A 17923-nucleotide genomic window follows, 5' to 3' on the forward strand; every position below is an offset into this window, starting at 1 on the left:
ATCCCTCCCAAATTCAAGAATAAAGGCTACTTTACCTGGCTGCCGGCTGGAAAAAGCACTGTTCATTTGAATCTAGTCACCTTCTCTGTCCTCTGTGATAATACGCAGGCCTGTTTTTGAACCTCAATTCAGAGGTCAGGTCTTTAGTAAAACGAGTCAAAAACACGTCCGTGCACGATTTTCAGCGTACTACCTCCAGATAACAGGGAGGGGTATTTAGATCCGGAATTGAAGGACCAAATTGTTAGTGGAATTTCTAAATTCCTGTATGTTTTATAGCCAAAACCAAATTCGCACTATGTACCAAGGAAAATATATAGATTAAGAAAAATAAATGCTTTTATTTGACTTTATCATTCATTTTAATTGTATTTTTATTTTTTCAAATGTATTATTATTTTTTTACTTTTTTTAAAGCCTGTCACATCTGTGAATGTGGAATGTGTTTTGTTGGTTGATTGAAAAACAAGAAAACTTAATAAAACTTTCAATTGAAAAAAAACAAACTGTTTTTGCTTTATCATTTTTTTTATATTGTGTGTAGATTGATGAGGGGAAAACAACTATTTAATCCGTTTTAGAATAAGGCTGTAATGTAACAAAATGTGGTAAAAGTGAAGGGGTCTGAATACTTTCCGAATGTACTGTACGTGTTATTTAATGCTTTCATGGTATGGTGTCATTATAAACAGGTATTTTTAAGAGGGCATTGCCTTGCACTTGTACTGTATCAGACAGGCATGTGTCCTGTTCTGGACTGTTCAGCAGGAGTGTGGGGTGCTAAGATGTATCTTAAAAATGAACATGTCCATAACAAAGCACTATGTTACTTTCTAGGTGTCCACAAGTTTGCACCTTGCAATAACTGGGAACATGGGCTGGGAACCCTGTGAGGTGAGATGGAAGGCATGTATGGTGAGACTTTGGAATAGTCTGTTGGATATGCAAACTGACATAATTGCTTGTAAAGTTGTTCAATGTGATCTATCTATAGCAGGAGCCCGGGCAACTGAAATGTCTGATTCCTTTCAACAATCTGACTGTGAACATCTGTTCGAAATCCAAATTAAGGGAGACATAGATATGATTCAAATGCAACTGTTGATGCAATATGAAAAAAAATGGGTGGATGAGATTATATAAACCCAAAGTGTGAACCTTTTGTTTGGTTAAGGGTGAATTTGTATGTGAGAGATATATTATGTATAACTTACCAAAAGATAGCTATGTGCACAGGTAAGATCAGGGTTGAAACAGGTCGGTATTGTGGTGAAATGGAAGAGGAAAGGTTATGTAACTATTGCGACCTCAAGGAAATCTCATTTTTATCATATATTGTATTTCTGCCACGATATATGCTTGCTCTTATTCCAGAAAGCACACCAGATAGACCCTGGCATCATGTGGCTGAGCAATGAGGAGACAGACCACCACATAGACCATGGCATTATGCGGCTGAGCAATGAGGAGAAACTGAAATGTTTTTTTGGCCATTGTTTATTTCCGTTTGTGGAATATTTAGATAAAGCCTGGAATAAAAGAAAAAGGGCTACCTGTGATTCAATTGTTAAAATATTTAGCTTCTATGTGGTAAATGGTACGTGTGTATATAGATTGTGTATAGGCTTGTCTCTCATGGAAGAAGAATGATCATTTAATTACCACAGTGAATTATTGTAATATTTGTTTATGTGTCAATTAATCCCATAAGGGATTGGTGCCAATTGGCGATTTGACACGAAAATAACATGTCATTCAGTCATTCATGTACCCTACTGCCCTTAGATAAAACAGTAGACCTATATTTTTTAATGGTTCATTACCTCTCCTCAATGTGAGTCTGCTTGTCGACATAGACTTAATTTACATACACATGGCATGTAGAACAGGCCAACAAAGCCTCATATGCACCTGAGTATAAACACAGTACCAGATGGTAACAGAACAGATCACAAGTAGACTATGAAATGCAGTCATCTTTCCAAGCAGTATACTAAGACAGAAAAACAATACATTTCAACTTATTGAGGAACCCATGTCTTTGATCATGGACATGAACGTGGGCTGGATAGAGGATGTTGTCCTCCACATGAGCGTTCACTGGGATTCTCTGTCCTGAGCGGACTATGTAAACAACTTTAACTCTGCATACACAAGTGGCAGAGAGCAAAACAATTGGACTACAATAAAGTATGCTACTTTTGTAGGCAAAAAAAAAATATTTCACAAAAAGAGGGCAAATGGTGGCACTCCCAAACAGAAAGCGTATTTCAGTTTATTTTTAACACACACATAGAAAATAGACTAAACATATTTGGCCCAATTTCAAAGACATTCCTTCATTTCAATACCTGGTTATAAAGACTCTGTAATATACTATTTGTACAAATGTTTCAAATGATCCAAACTAAAGTATTACAGTTTATCCTATGGTAGTTTCAAGGAGCAGCAATAGCCCAAAAGCCGTCAGATGGCAATATTGAGTCTTTATCTTACCATCCAAAGACTTTGTATGCAGCCGGCTATACATATGCTCGTATCTGCATGGACTGGTTCATACATAAAACATTCTCCATTCAACATGCAAATAAGGTTTTCATTACTTACCATAGCCACGAAGTCAATTGGATATATCGTAAAAATGAATGAAAACTAAAATGAGCTTTTTGGTCTTAATTTAAGGTCAGGGTTAGGTTGGCAGTGAGTTTTGATTAGGTTTGGGTTTAAAATCAGATTTGAAGAAGATAAATTGTAGAATTACTCAGGGTTTATGACTTTGTGGTTGTGGTAACTAGTGACAAACATGCTAGTGGCTAATGCCTAGGAATGCTAGTCCCAGATGTTGAGTAATGTGTTCAGCCATTCAGGTTGCAGCAGTCTGTTGTTTACGCACGGCTAACCTAACAAAGCCTGTGTAAAAGAAAACGCCTGAGCGGAGTTCAGAGGGAAATAAAACTACACTACTTGGCCCAAGGTATGTTGACACCTGCTCGACGAACATCTCATTCCAAAATCATGGGAATTAATATGGAGTTGGTCCCCCCCTTGCTGCTATAACAGCCTCCACTCTTCTGGGAAGGTTTTCCACTAGATGTTGGAACATTGCGGGGGGACTTGCTTCCATTCAGCCACAAGCGTATTAGTGAGGTCGGCCACTGATGTTGGGAGTGTAAAGAAATGTTAATTCTTATGCAGGTGACCATTTTATGCAGGTGACCAACTTACTGCTATTGCCTTGCTGTAACTGAGACAACACATAGCAACGTATTTTCACAGACTCACTTAAATCATCCACAACACTGTCAAAATAGGATACATCCTAGCCACAGGTTCAGTTCGGCCAGAATATCCAGTGAGGACACGAACGCACACACATTACACACTAACTACCGAGGACATACAGATAAGACTCCTACACACATTGGCAGGGAGAAACAGAATAGGGAGAGACAACCTTGACTTGGAGACAAACCAGCGCACACACATAACCTCCTTTTTCTAGCTGAACATTGTGTGACTGAGAACAGGCATGGAGGGATTCTACGATGACGGACAGACAACTGAGCCAATGACGGAAGACTACACCCCAGCCTGAGCCTGAACCAATCCGAAGAACCAAACTTCTAGAATCAACCTACTTTCTGTTCTGTATTAATTGCTTGTGCAAACGATTAGCGGGGCTTTTTTTTTGGTTCCTCATGAGCTAATAGAAGGGCCCGTATATACGCTGTACCAGATATCTTTACTCTGAATAAACTGTCGCTTGTCATACAATCTACCACCTTGTCTGCATCGATCCTTGACCGGCTCACCCTTCATCATATCCCATTATCAACAGAAACTTGGTAGCCAGAGGATGGTTGAATAACGATCCAGTCGAAGTGAGTTGATTTGGGTGTGAGGGGGCGAGTGGGTGAAAGGACGATTCACGGAGGACGGGTGAGAATTTCGGGGGAGGACAGCAATTCTGCTCAACTCGGGAAACTGATCTCACGGTGCACCATAAATAAGGTAAGCAAAACCTGTTAAATCAAACTTTGCATATTGTCATATAGTCTGTCTAAATTTTGATCAGTATCACTGAGTAAGTATGAATTCTTGTGTAAATTTATAATTTGCTGACGAGTCGAAAGAACAGTGAAGTAACTATATGTGGTGACAAACCGGCGACGGCCGGAGTGATATAAATCATTGATGAGATATCAGTAAGGGAATAAATTAAATTTTATTCATTAAATCTGGCGCCGAGGGGATAAATTGTAATTTTGTCCCGCGACCCGGTCAGCACAGTCTGATAGCTTTCAATTGATGAGAGATCACTTGAGGCCTGGATAGTTCCGATAGGGGTCAGTGAGATAGAGATCAGTAAGGGGATAGTTAATTACTATTCATTAAACCTGGCGCCGAGGGGAGAAATTGTAATTTTGTCCCGCGACCCGGTCGAGGCCAGTCTGATAGAGGTCCACTGATAGGGGTCGGACATGTGTAATAATTCTGATAGGGGTCAGCACGATAGAGGTCAGTAGGATAGAGATCAGTAAGGGGATAGCTAATTACTATTCATTAAACCTGGCGCAGAGGGGAGAAATTGTAATTTTGTCCCGCGACCCGGTCTAGGCCAGTCTGATAGAGGTCCACTGATAGAGGTCGGCTGATAGGGGTCAGAGATATAATGTGTATTTGTAACTGTTCATATTAAAATGTAATGTGGTTGTAATCGTTTCCATTAAGATTGTTGATGGTTAGATAGAGAGAGAGAACACAAGAAGGGTTATTTGATAAATCCGAAACTTCTATGTTGTATGTATCTATGACTTCTGTGTTAAATGTTAAATGTATAATCAGGAACAAAATGACTGATGTATAATTGAAATAAGATCTGAATATAATATTTAATATTGAGACTAAATAGTCGAATAGATCCCTTGGTTGCGCGCTCCACAAAAGCTATACCAACCCAATCGTTTTTCTCGAACTGAATATACTAAGGAGAAGCTCTGAGATAAGGCAGAGTGCGAGCAGTAGTGTCTCCTCGAATACATCGTTGGTATTAACTAACGACGGGCTAAGTATATTCTATTTATATTCAGATAGTCTGATAAAATTCCGATTAAGTTACGATTAATTTCCGATTGAATTAAATTGAATTACGATTAAAGCAAATTCACAATGGCGACCCCAATACTCCAAAGCTGAAATTTAATGATTTCCTAAAAAAATTAAAAAAAATAATGGAATATAGATCAGGGGGAAAGGAACAATGGAAGCCTATAAAGAAAGTCTGGGAGGGATTGAAGTTAGGATGGACACAAGCAGGTTATCTAGGAGGGGGGCCGCCAACAGGGGCCCAGTTGAAAACAATGGAATGTGGGTTAAGAGAGACGTTGCAGGAAGCTAGAGATAAAGAGGCAGAAAAGAACAAAAATCACTTATTTAAGAAAGAAGGGACTAAACAGAGAGAAAGGGCAGAAGCTGAACTAAAAATAGGAACTTGGGCTATCGAAGAGACACGCAGGGTACAACTGAATATATATTTCAATTGGTCAAAATATACATATATATTTACTAAAACATACAATACATGACAAATGGTGACCCCGACGTGATCTGGTAAAAAGACATCGCTGGACATTGGTGTGCCAGCCGATTGGCCAGTACTGTCGTCGGACGGTGTGTCTCACAAATCCTGACCGGTCAACTAAAAAGGGTAAGCAGACACCTGTTGTGAAAAACTAAAGTTCTGCACATTGGAGTTATCCAAATTTAGTTTTGTGAGACACCTGTTTGATGTAAGTTACTAAATTTAAACTATTATGATGTGTGAGATTGGAAAATAGTTGAGAAAGTAATATCTCCATTGGCAACTGCAATTTTATTATTGATCAACCATACTTAATGGTGCATTGTGTATGGGATGTACTAGTATGCCTGGCTGGTAGGTGGTAACAGAGACCACTTACTACATGTAAGAATGATGGGTAATGGGTGGCCACCAAAGCTTGAATGGATAGTCTGGGACTACATGTATGAGTGGTGGGTAACGAGTGATCACCAACTAATTGGGGGCCGATTTGGCCGCAGGGAAAGGGTATCACTTGGGTTTCAGTAAAGGCATGGGTTGTTGGCAGTATTGTAGTGTACATGGAATATCGTTGGAAATGGAAAAGGTGTTGAGAGCGCTGAAGTCCACTCTAGGATTAAATAAAGGCAGAGAGGGCAAGGAGTGGAGGAGACTGGGTGAGAAGCTGTACAGAGAATGGACAGAAGGTGGGGCTATTGCATCTCCTACTGGTCTGCTTGCTGGGGAGAATGAAGATTTGTGTGTGTCTGGTGTAAATTGAAGTTTACGGTCGTAAATGAAGATTTGTGAGACTCAAATCGTGTGCATGAAATACGCTTGATATTCAGTCGGGGACTAATATCGGTATGAATGAGGTCGGGGACCAAGCGAGTGTGGTACACTAGGTATTTCAGTTGGAGCTGGTACCGGTGAGAATGTTGAAAAAGTCGCAGGCTTGCTGATGAGAGTAATATCATAGAATATTGAGGGGGTGTGCATGACTGTTGGAAAAGGTGTTAAACTCTATTAACGTAAAATTATGTGTGTAGATTTATATTATGAGGTTTGAACTATACTAATATTGTAGAATTACATAATCAACATCTGAACATACTTACGATAAACATTAATTGAGCCACTGAGTAATAGATAAGATATACACTAGGTACGGGGCGACGGGTGTGGTCGATGTAAGACGGGAGTGGTGTTCTAACCAAGTGCTGAGAAATAAGGTAGATTTATTTTGTTCTTTTAATTAATTTACACAAGTACTTCCCGGTTATTGATCTTGGTTTGATTGTTCAGATAAAACCACTGAAATTAAACAGGAGGTTAAGGTAGACTAACATTAGAATCTGTTTTCATTATGGGGAACAATGAAAGGCCCGCAGAGGGGATTGCAGGCTGAGGTTTTTATGTTAAAGGGACAGTGCACGTTTATCACAGTTGTGTGTGTGTGTCTAATGGCTGGGGATTTAAGAAGTATTTTTGGGGAGACAATTTGGAGAAACACGAATAAAACATGAAACATTGAGACAAATTATTTGAGTTTGAGGGGATTATCATAATTATTAGGTTTTGTTTTTGTAGTAAACGTTTGGGTTAAGGGGATTTCCACGTTCCCAAAGACATGGTATTTTACAGCTGGGGGAAAAGGCAGACGGAGGGGCCCTCCCCCGCACTGCAGAGACCTTGAAAGTTGGAGAGAAGAGAGGAGAGTTTTGGAAGGGGGGGGCCAGGACAGGCAAAGATAGCAGTTGCTGAGTGGAGACAGGGGAGAGAGTTGGACATGTGGAAAATGATGGGGGCGCTCCTACAGGATAATGTCAGAACAGAAGGATACTATACTAATCTTACCTAAGTCATTATTTAGAGTAGGTAAGGTTGATACCTGGGCAGAGCCAGGTATCAAAAGGGGGGTGGGTAAATTGTGGTCTAGGATAGGATGGGGACTATTGGATAAGAAACTAATAATTTAAAAATGTAGCTAACAAATGGGCATAGAAGTTAAAGATATAATCAGATAAAACATATGAGAAATTGTTTGTTAACCAAGCCTGTATGTCCAGGATTTTATGCATTACAGGTGAACTACAGGTGAAGTCACTCAATCCAGTCCCAGAGGCTTGGGGACCATAGAAGACCCCTGGTGACAGCTAGCTGAAAGAGCTACCCAGATTCATATCGCACGGCGGGAGGGTAAGACACTTTTTCACTGTCGGACAATAAACAGTGTTCGAGAGAAGAACTGGAATTAACAGAATTCCGGGGGCCATCTCTCGAATGAAGTAACCCTCCCTGTCCTGTCACCCCTGTTTTTGTTCATAGAAGTGAAGATGTGTCTGGCTCTGGCTAAGTGATGTGTATTTTGTTCCAAAATAAGCATAAGAAATATATGGGGAAACCTGGGAGCACTGTTGAACTTTGTAAAGGTGATGAAATCCTACTAACCATCAAAACTATTAAGCTCTCTGATGCAGGCACTCACACCCTCGGACTACAGAGGACGAGGACAGACATGATGGGTGTGTTTTCTATTAAGGTGCTGCCAAAACTGGAGGTCACAGACGAACCACACTCCTCTACCACCACTGTGTTAAAAAATACCATTCAGGTAATTAATGTTAGAGACTATTCGGCTATTGATCAATTAGGCACTGAGACTGGTCTTGATGGTAGGGACAATTTGTGGCTGTCTTATATGAGGTACACAGCTAAAACCCTGAGAAGAAAGGACTGCATTATTTGTAGTCATGCTAGACCTGTTCTGGCTACACACCCATTTGCTGTAGGAGAAGGAGAGGGGTGGTTGTGTATTCTGAGAAGTTTTTACCAGGTTAAGCCCAATTCAACCCGCTGTTCCTCTTTGAGCCTTGTGTTTCCTGCAGTACCTCCTCATCGGGCCTCTTGGGGTGTTGAGGCATATGGGGGCAATTACAAGTGCATCACGGGTACAGGTAATGGCATTGATTATGGGAGATTGCCTGAAGCTGATTGCAGTAGTAACATAACCATTAATTCCACTTGGCCAGTTACAGGCCTAAACCAAACTAGTGGTCTGGCTGATGTGAGGTGGATGTGTGGAGCCAAAAGAGTGCTGAGACCCATTCTTAGAGGAGAATGGCAAGGTACGTGTGGTCTGACCAGTTTGATAATTCCACTGACCATTGTTGATGTTACTGCTGAACAGCTGTTGGGTTCTGTATCCAGGGGACCTGAAAACATTCCATCCCATGGAAGACATAGACGTAGTGCTCCATGGACAGAGGATGTAGTTGACATACACACTAACCTGTTGGGAGTGCCAGTGGGGGTTCCTCATGAGTTTCAGGCCTTGGGTAGGAATGATGGACTCTGGCACTTACTACCTATTATGGGTCCAGCCATAGTGGATGCTAGACAGACTGCTTGGATTAATTATATCTACTATAATCAACAGCGTTTGGTGAATTACTCCCATGATGGACTCACTAGTATGTCTGAACAGCTTGAGGCCACATTTGGGGTTTCCAGACAGAATAGACTTGCCTTGGATATGCTTCTTGCCAGTCAGGGGGACGTCTGCAAGATGTTTGGTAAACAATGTTGCACGTATATTCCTAATAATACCAGTCCAGATGGTAGTATATCTAAGGCGGGCTTGATGCACTATCTGCTAAGATGAGGTCACGGGGGGGGGGAGGAGTCTGTTCTCTTGGCCTGGTTTGGTAAGTACACTGGTATGATGGTTACTGGATTTCTGACCCTAATTCTTGTATTATTTGTTATTGATGTGATGTGCTGCTTGCATCATACCGTGTTTTAAGAAGTCTGTTACAGATGTGGTGAAGGCTTCAGGGAGGATGGGACTGACTGAGGATGACACATGGTATGCTGTGGGTGAGGTAGTAGAATACATTTTACACCACCACAGTTCCTTGTTATACATTTTTATGATAGGTTTTCATTCCAGTATGTTTGTTCTCCCTGTTGTGAAGGTTTAGAGTCCCTGGGTGGCAAGGAGCCCACCTGGTACAGGATAGGAGTAGCTGAGAGGACCAGATGGTTTCTAATAATTCTTTACTCTGTTTTCCATGACCAAAGTTTTATCCTACATCTTACATGTCAATAACAATAAAGTTTTATCCTGTTTTTGATAAGTGACACCCTTGTGGGTGACAAAAGGGGGAAACAAAAGCATATATCACTTGTCCATTTTTTCTATTTTTCTTGGTTGATTTTTCTTTTCTGTTTTTCTGTTTTATAATAATAAACTTTTTATTATTTTCATGAAATGCTATGACTGCTAAAATAAAGGATAATGAGTGACACTCTAGTGGGTGTCAAAAGAGGGACTTAAATTACACACCATTTTCTTTTGTTCTGTTTTTGAATGAGCTGTTGTTCTTCGCTCTGTTAAATGAGGGTTGTAAGTTCCTAGGTGGCTGGTAGCCAATCTAGTACATAGTGGGATCAAATGGAGGACATGAAGGTATTTTAAACTTCGCAACTGTTATATGATTCATTGCTGAATTTTTGTTCACACCCTTGGGTTTGTGAAAAAGGGGGATTGTTGGATCCTGTATTTTACATTATAGCCATTACCATATATATGATTGAATATTATCTGCTGTTGCCTTGTGTGGATGTATGTATGTGTTATGCAACCTAGCTGATTTGAAACATTGTTAAAAGTATCAGGGCCATGGGACTTTCTCATGATGGAAAAATACAGAGTAGCATGAAGACTAACTGTTCAAATGAGTTAGAAGGGAGGGAACATTCAGAGCGGGGTGTTGCGAGAACAAGCGGTCTTGTGTTAAATAACAGGAGCCAGGTGCGAGATAACGGTGTGGAGCATGAGAGCCTGGATGTTCTTCATAAGCAAGTTACATCAACAGATGCGACAGGAGCAGCTTTTATTGATTAAGCTTCTCCATTGTATGTCGTGCCTCTTCTGAGATGGGAAGAGGGGGCATTGCGGCCTTTGTGGGCCATTTCCCTATAGGCTTACCTTGTTTAGGCTATTTTTTCCTTTTTGGATTATGTTTCCATTTTTGCTTGGAGTAATGTATCTGGACTATGTCACATCTCCTAGGAGATGTGAAGAGAGGGAATCACAAAACTTTTCCTTCTGGGAAAAGTTTTCTTTTTGTGTCTGGATCCAGTTTAGGGATATGGGAGAGGGATTTGTAAAGAAATGTTAATTCTTATGCAGGTGACCATCTTATGCAGGTGACCAACTTACTGCTATTGCCTTGCTGTAACTGAGACAACACATAGCAACGTATTTTCACAGACTCACTTAAATCATCCACAACACTGTCAAAATAGGATACATCCTAGCCACAGGTGCTAGCCTTCAGTTCGGCCACAACATCCAGTGAGGACACGAACGCACACACATTACACACTAACTACCGAGGACATACAGATAAGACTCCTACACACATTGGCAGGGAGAAACAGAATAGGGAGAGACAACCTTGACTTGGAGACAAACCAGCGCACACACGTAACCTCCTTTTTCTAGCTGAACATTGTGTGACTGAGAACAGGCATGGAGGGATTCTACGATGACGGACAGACAACTGAACCAATGACGGAAGACTACACCCCAGCCTGAGCCTGAACCAATCCGAAGAACCAAACTTCTAGAATCAACCTACTTTCTGTTCTGTATTAATTGCTTGTGCAAACGATTAGCGGGGCTTTTTTTTTGGTTCCTCATGAGCTAATAGAAGGGCCCGTATATACGCTGTACCAGATATCTTTACTCTGAATAAACTGTCGCTTGTCATACAATCTACCACCTTGTCTGCATCGATCCTTGACTGGCTCACCCTTCATCATATCCCATTATCAACAGGCGATTAGGCATGGCTCGCAGTCAACATTCCAATTCATCCAATTCATGTTTGATGGGGTTGAGGTCAGGGGTCTGTGAAGACTGGTCAAGCTCTTCCACACCGATCTCGACAAACATTTCTGTATGGACTTTGTTCACTGGGGTATTGTCATGCTGAAACAGGAAAGGGGATTCACCAAACTGTTGCCACAAGGTTGGAAGCACAGAATTGTCTAGAATGTCATTGTATGCTGTAGCGTTAAGATTTCCCTTCACTGGAACTAAGTGGCCTAGCTCCATGAACCATGAAAAGCAGCCCCGTACCGTTATTCCTCTTCCATTAAACCTTACAGCTGACACTATGCATTCGGGCAGGTAGCGTTCTTCTGGCATCCCCCAAATTCGTCCGTCAGATTTCCAGATGGTGAAGCATGATTCAACACTCCAGAGAACGTATTTCCACTGCTCCAGAGTCCAATGGCGGTGAGCTTTACACCACTCCAGCCAATGCTTGGCATTGCGCACGTTGATCTTAGGCTTGTGTATGGCCGCTCAGCCATGGAAACCCATTTCATGAAGCTCCCAACGATGTGCTGACGTTGCATACTTTTGTATACATAGTGTAGGTTGAATTAGATGGTTCCATGAAAACCGTATGCATCCGGTTGTTGGCAATTCCACTAAGGGCGACCCCTGGCTCTACATGGGGCACAACATTAGGAAGTAGCATTAACCACTAGTATGGTGTGGAAAATGGCGTTTCGTAATGAAAAAACTCATATTTTCCCTGTTTTTTTCCCGCCGTCTCGTCATTAAATCGAGTTACAAAGGAAATCCACACCTTTACATCCTGAACGGAGAATGTTTTATGTACGAACCGGTCCACGGGGGATACGAGTTTACAGCTAGCTGCATACAACGCCTTTAGACAGTAAGATGAAACAACTCGGCATGCGCTCAGGACCTACTTTCAAGTCATTTTGATCCTTCTAACATTAGAATTCCTGGGAATTCCCCAGGACGGCGAGCATCAGTGGAGGAAGTGCAATGATGCGAACGTGTAAAAATGGTGTTGTTAAGATCAGAGATTTGTCTCCTGAGTATACAGCTTTGTTCGAGGTGTACATACCTACGTCTCCTGATTACAAACCAATATGACTTATAGGTATTCATGCTCTCTTGAGAACCTTGATGATCTTGAAATGGAGTGGCAGTGGTGAAGGCTCAGAGGTTGAGCCAGTCCAGGATGAAGAAGGCCTACCTGCGGTGACAGGTGTAGTGGAGACTTCCAACATTTGCCCTGAGAATCCTACCAGAGATGAGTTTGGACAGGTAGGAGTGAGACTTTTGGAAAGAGTGGATTCTTGCTATTTGGCCGACCTACACATTGTGTCGGGCTGGGTAAAGGACAAACTGGGAATGGATGCATGTGAACATTTCCAGAAGTGGAATTGTTTTGACTTGTTGTGTATCCGCCGCCCAGAGTAAGTGCACGCTTTGATCAGTGGGGTAGTGTTGAGTGTAAAAGGGGTGATCAGTGGGGTAGTGTTGAGTGTAAAAGGGGTGATCAGTGGGGTAGTGTTGAGTGTAAAAGGGGTGATCAGTGGGGTAGTGTTGAGTGTAAAAGGGGTGATCAGTGGGGTAGTGTTGAGTGTAAAAGGGATGATCAGTGGGGTAGTGTTGAGTGTAAAAGGGGTGATCAGTGGGGTAGTGTTGAGTGTAAAAGGGATGATCAGTGGGGTAGTGTTGAGTGTAAAAGGGATGATCAGTGGGGTAGTGTTGAGTGTAAAAGGGGTGATCAGTGGGGTAGTGTTGAGTGTAAAAGGGGTGATCAGTGGGGTAGTGTTGAGTGTAAAAGAGGTGATCAGTGGGGTAGTGTTGAGTGTAAAAGGGGTGATCAGTGGGGCAGTGTTGAGTGTAAAAGGGGTGATCAGTGGGGTAGTGTTGAGTGTAAAAGGGGTGATCAGTGGGGTAGTGTTGAGTGTAAAAGGGATGATCAGTGGAGTAGTGTTGAGTGTAAAAGGGGTGATCAGTGGGGTAGTGTTGAGTGTAAAAGGGATGATCAGTGGGGCAGTGTTGAGTGTAAAAGGGGTGATCAGTGGGGTAGTGTTGAGTGTAAAAGGGATGATCAGTGGGGTAGTGTTGAGTGTAAAAGGGGTGATCAGTGGGGTAGTGTTGAGTGTAAAAGGGATGATCAGTGGGGTAGTATTGAGTGTAAAAGGGATGATCAGTGGGGTAGTGTTGAGTGTAAAAGGGATGATCAGTGGGGTAGTGTTGAGTGTAAAAGGGGTGATCAGTGGGGTAGTGTTGAGTGTAAAAGGGGTGATTAGTGGGGGAGCGTTGAGTGTAAAAGGGGTGATCAGTGGGGTAGTGTTGAGTGTAAAAGGGATGATCAGTGGGGTAGTGTTGAGTGTAAAAGGGGTGATCAGTGGGGTAGTGTTGAGTGTAAAAGGGATGATCAGTGGGGTAGTGTTGAGTGTAAAAGGGATGATCAGTGGGGTAGTGTTGAGTGTAAAAGGGGTGATCAGTGGGGTAGTGTTGAGTGTAAAAGGGGTGATCAGTGGGGTAGTGTTGAGTGTAAAAGGGGTGATCAGTGGGGTAGTGTTGAGTGTAAAAGGGGTGATCAGTGGGGTAGTGTTGAGTGTAAAAGGGATGATCAGTGGGGTAGTGTTGAGTGTAAAAGGGGTGATCAGTGGGGTAGTGTAGAGTGTAAAAGGGGTGATCTGTGGGGTAGTGTAGAGTGTAAAAGGGGTGATCTGTGTGGCAGCGTTGAGTGTTGAGGTGGATCAAATGAAAAGGAAAATTTGTGATGCCCGCCGTTTGGTGAAACATAGACCCGGTGGCAACGGTGAGACCTAGAATGCCCTGTCTGTCTTGTTGACCTTTGACACAGAGTTTGTTCCTGATAAGGTCAGGTTAGGTTATATTTTCTATTCTGTGTGGACCTATATTACAAACTCGCTTCTGTGCCTTTGGTGCCAAGGACTCGGACACGTTGCAGCAGTTTGTAGAAGGGAGATCCCACGATGTGAGGGGGCATAGTCAGAGGGAGAGTACAGTTGGGATAGAGAAAGCACTGTGTCAACTGTAGGGGTGTACAAAAGCTGAAGAACAACGCACAACCAGGGACTTTCTGCAAATGCTGGAGTTGTAGGCAAACGCTTGGAAAACTGAAAGGAAAACGCTGCACACTGCTGCTCATCCTCCCAGGTGATATTTATTTATAACAACGTTTTGACCCGTAGGTCTTCATCCAGCATCCATGTAGCTTGGGATCCGAAGTGCCTTGTGAGAGTGAGAGGTTTAGTTGGAGTGAGCCAGAAAGGTTCCTATGATGAGGCAGTGAAGAGAGTAGAAGATAGCCCAATGGTGAGTGAGCCAGAAAGGTTCCTATGATGAGGCAGTGAAGAGAGTAGAAGATAGCCCAATGGTGAGTGAGCCAGAAAGGTTCCTATGATGAGGCAGTGAAGAGAGTAGAAGATAGCCCAATGGTGAGTGAGCCAGAAAGGTTCCTATGATGAGGCAGTGAAGAGAGTAGAAGATAGCCCAATGGTGAGTGAGCCAGAAAGGTTCCTATGATGAGGCAGTGAAGAGAGTAGAAGATAGCCCAATGGTGAGTGAGCCAGAAAGGTTCCTATGATGAGGCAGTGAAGAGAGTAGAAGATAGTCCAATGGTGAGTGAGTCAACTGGAAGGTTTCCAGTGAGTAGGCCTGAAGAGAGAGAGCCAGAGAGTATACATTTTAGTAAGGTTGGATTTCTTGCATTTATAGCCATGGTGATCAACTGCACTGCACTGATGGAGCAGAAATCACAGAAATAGATGTGGTAGTTGCAGCAGCAGATAAATATTTGGGCATGAGAGATTTTAGTGCAGAAGATCTACAGGGAGGAGGCGAGGGCCCTGGCAGAGTGGTGTCAGGAAAATAACCTCCTTCTCCGTCAACCAAACAAAGGAGCTGATTGTGACTTTAGGAAACAGCAGAGGGAGCACACCCCCATCCACATCGACGGGACAGCAGAGGAGAAGGTAAAAAGCTTCAATGTCCTCTGTGTACACATCACTGAATTTTTTAAATGGTCCATCATACAGACAGTGTGGTGAAGAAGGCGCAACAGCACGTCTTCAACCTCAGGAGGCTGAAGAAATTTGGCCAGGACCAGCCTGGTACAGCAAGCAACTACACCGTCCACAACCGCTGTGCTGTCCAGAGGGTGGTGCAGTCAGCCCAACTCACCACCGGGGGCAAACTGCCTGCCCTCCAAGACATCTACAGCACCCGGTGTCACAGTAAGGCCAAGAAGATCATTAAGGACCTCAGCCATCCAAGCCATATCCTGTTCACCCTGCTACTGTCTAGAAGGCAGGGTCAGCATACTGTAGGCGCATCGAAGCTGGGACTGAGATACGGAAAAACAGCTTCTATCTTAAGGCCATCAGACTGTTAAATAGTCACCACTAGCCGGCATACACCCAGTACCCTGCCCTGAACTGTCACTCTCACTTGCCAGCTTACCACCCTGTACTGATAGAGACTGCTGCCCTACATACATAGTCATGGAACACTGGTCACTTTAATAATATTTACATACTGTTCATATGTACAGTTGAAGTCGGAAGTTTACATACACTTAGGTTGGAGTCATTAAAACTAGTTTTTCAACAACTCCACAAATTTCTTGTTAACAAACTATTGTTTTGGCAAGTCGATTAGGACATCTACTTTGTGCATGACACAAGTCATTTTACCAACAATTGTTTACAGACAAATTATTTAACTTATCACTCACTGTATCACAATTCCAGTGGGTCAGAAGTTTACATACACTAAGTTAACTGTGCCTTTAAACAGCTTGGAAAATTCCAGAAAATAAGAAGCTTCTGATAGGCGAATTGACATAATTTGCGTCAATTTGAGGTGTACATGTGGATGTATCTCAAGGTCTACCTTCAAACTCAGTGCCTCTTTGCTTGACATCATGGGAAAATCAAAAGAAATTAGCCAAGACCTCAGAACGCAAGTGCGCAAGTATAAACACCATGGGACCTCGCCGCCGTCATACCACTCAGGAAGGAGATGCGTTCTGTATTCTAGAGATGAATGTACGTTGGTGCGAAAAGTGCAAATAAATCACAGAACAACAGCAAAGGACCTTGTAAAGATGCTGGAGGAAACAGGCACAAAAGTATCTATATCCACAGTAAACGAGTCCTATATCGACATAATCTGAAAGGCCGCTCAGCAAGGAAGAAGCCACTGCTACAAAACCGCCATAAAAAAGCCAGACTATGGTTTGCAACTGCACATGGGGACAAAGATCGTACTTTTTGGAGAAATGTCCTCTGGTCTGATGAAACAAAAATATAACTGTTTGGAGGCTTCCTAGCTGAAGAATACCATCCCAACCGTGAAGCATGGGGGTGGCAGCATCATGTTGTGGGGGTGCTTTGCTGCAGGAGGGACTGGTGCACTTCACAAAATAGATGGCATCATGAGGTTGGAAAATGATGTAGATATATTGAAGCAACATCTCAAGACATCAGTCAGGAAGTTAAAGCTTGGTCGCAAATGGGTTTTCCAAATGGACAATGACTCCAAGCATACTTCCAAAATTGTGGCAAAATGGCTTAAGGACAACAAAGCCAAGGTATTGGAGTGGCCATCACAAAGCCCTGACCTCAATCCTATAGAAAATATGTGGACAGAACTGAAAAAGCGTGTGTGAGCAAGGAGGCGTACAAACCTGACTCAGTTACACCGGCTCTGTCAGGAGGAATGGGACAAAATTCACCCAACTTATGGAAGGCTACCGGAAACAATTGACCCAAGTTAAACAATTTAAAGGCATTGCTACCAAATAATAATTGAGTATATGTAAACTTCTGACCCACTAGGAATGTGATGAAAGACATAAATGCTGAAATAAATCATTCTCTCTACTGTTATTCTGACATTTCACATTCTTAAAATAAAGTGGTGATCCTAACTGACCTAAGACAAGGAATTTTTACTAGGACTAAATGTCAGGAATTGCGAAAAACTTAGTTTAAATGTATTTGGCTAAGGTGTATGTAAACTTCCAACTTCAACTGTATATACTGTATTCTAGTCAATGCCTATCTTTTTTAACTATTGGTTTACATATCCATAATGTCTATACATCCCATCATATCTACATGTATATTTATATTCCGGACTCTGACATTGCTCGTCCTAATAGTTACGTATTTCTTAATTTGATTTTGGGTGAATTTGTGTCTTGTATTTTGTATTGTCAGATATTACTTTACCGTTGAAGCTAGGACCGTAAGCACTTTGGTACATCCGCAGTAACATCAGCTAAATATGTGTATGCGACCAATAAAAGAACAAGAAAAATAAGAAAGAAATGATTCAATATCACCATCTCCTGGCCTTTGGGTAGAGCAGCCAGAAGTTGGAAGAGCTCGATGACTTCCACTTCCAATTAGATATGTGTAGGCTTTTTGTCGGGGTTCTGAAAATGTCCATGTTGTATTTCTTTGTCTGCTCAATAT

General features: G+C 42.2%; 1 long non-coding RNA gene across 1 annotated transcript; it reads left to right on the forward strand.

Moving 5' to 3' along the window:
* The first annotated feature begins 3196 nt into the window (after positions 1-3196).
* Positions 3197-11348, forward strand: LOC124000023. Its single transcript, XR_006832532.1, has 2 exons — positions 3197-3329; positions 10892-11348. It is a non-coding gene; the product is annotated as an uncharacterized LOC124000023 (long non-coding RNA).
* The last annotated feature ends 6575 nt before the right edge of the window (positions 11349-17923 follow it).

This window comes from Oncorhynchus gorbuscha, linkage group LG16, assembly GCF_021184085.1.
Source record: "Oncorhynchus gorbuscha isolate QuinsamMale2020 ecotype Even-year linkage group LG16, OgorEven_v1.0, whole genome shotgun sequence".
In the NCBI taxonomy this organism is placed as follows: Eukaryota; Metazoa; Chordata; class Actinopteri; order Salmoniformes; family Salmonidae; genus Oncorhynchus; species Oncorhynchus gorbuscha.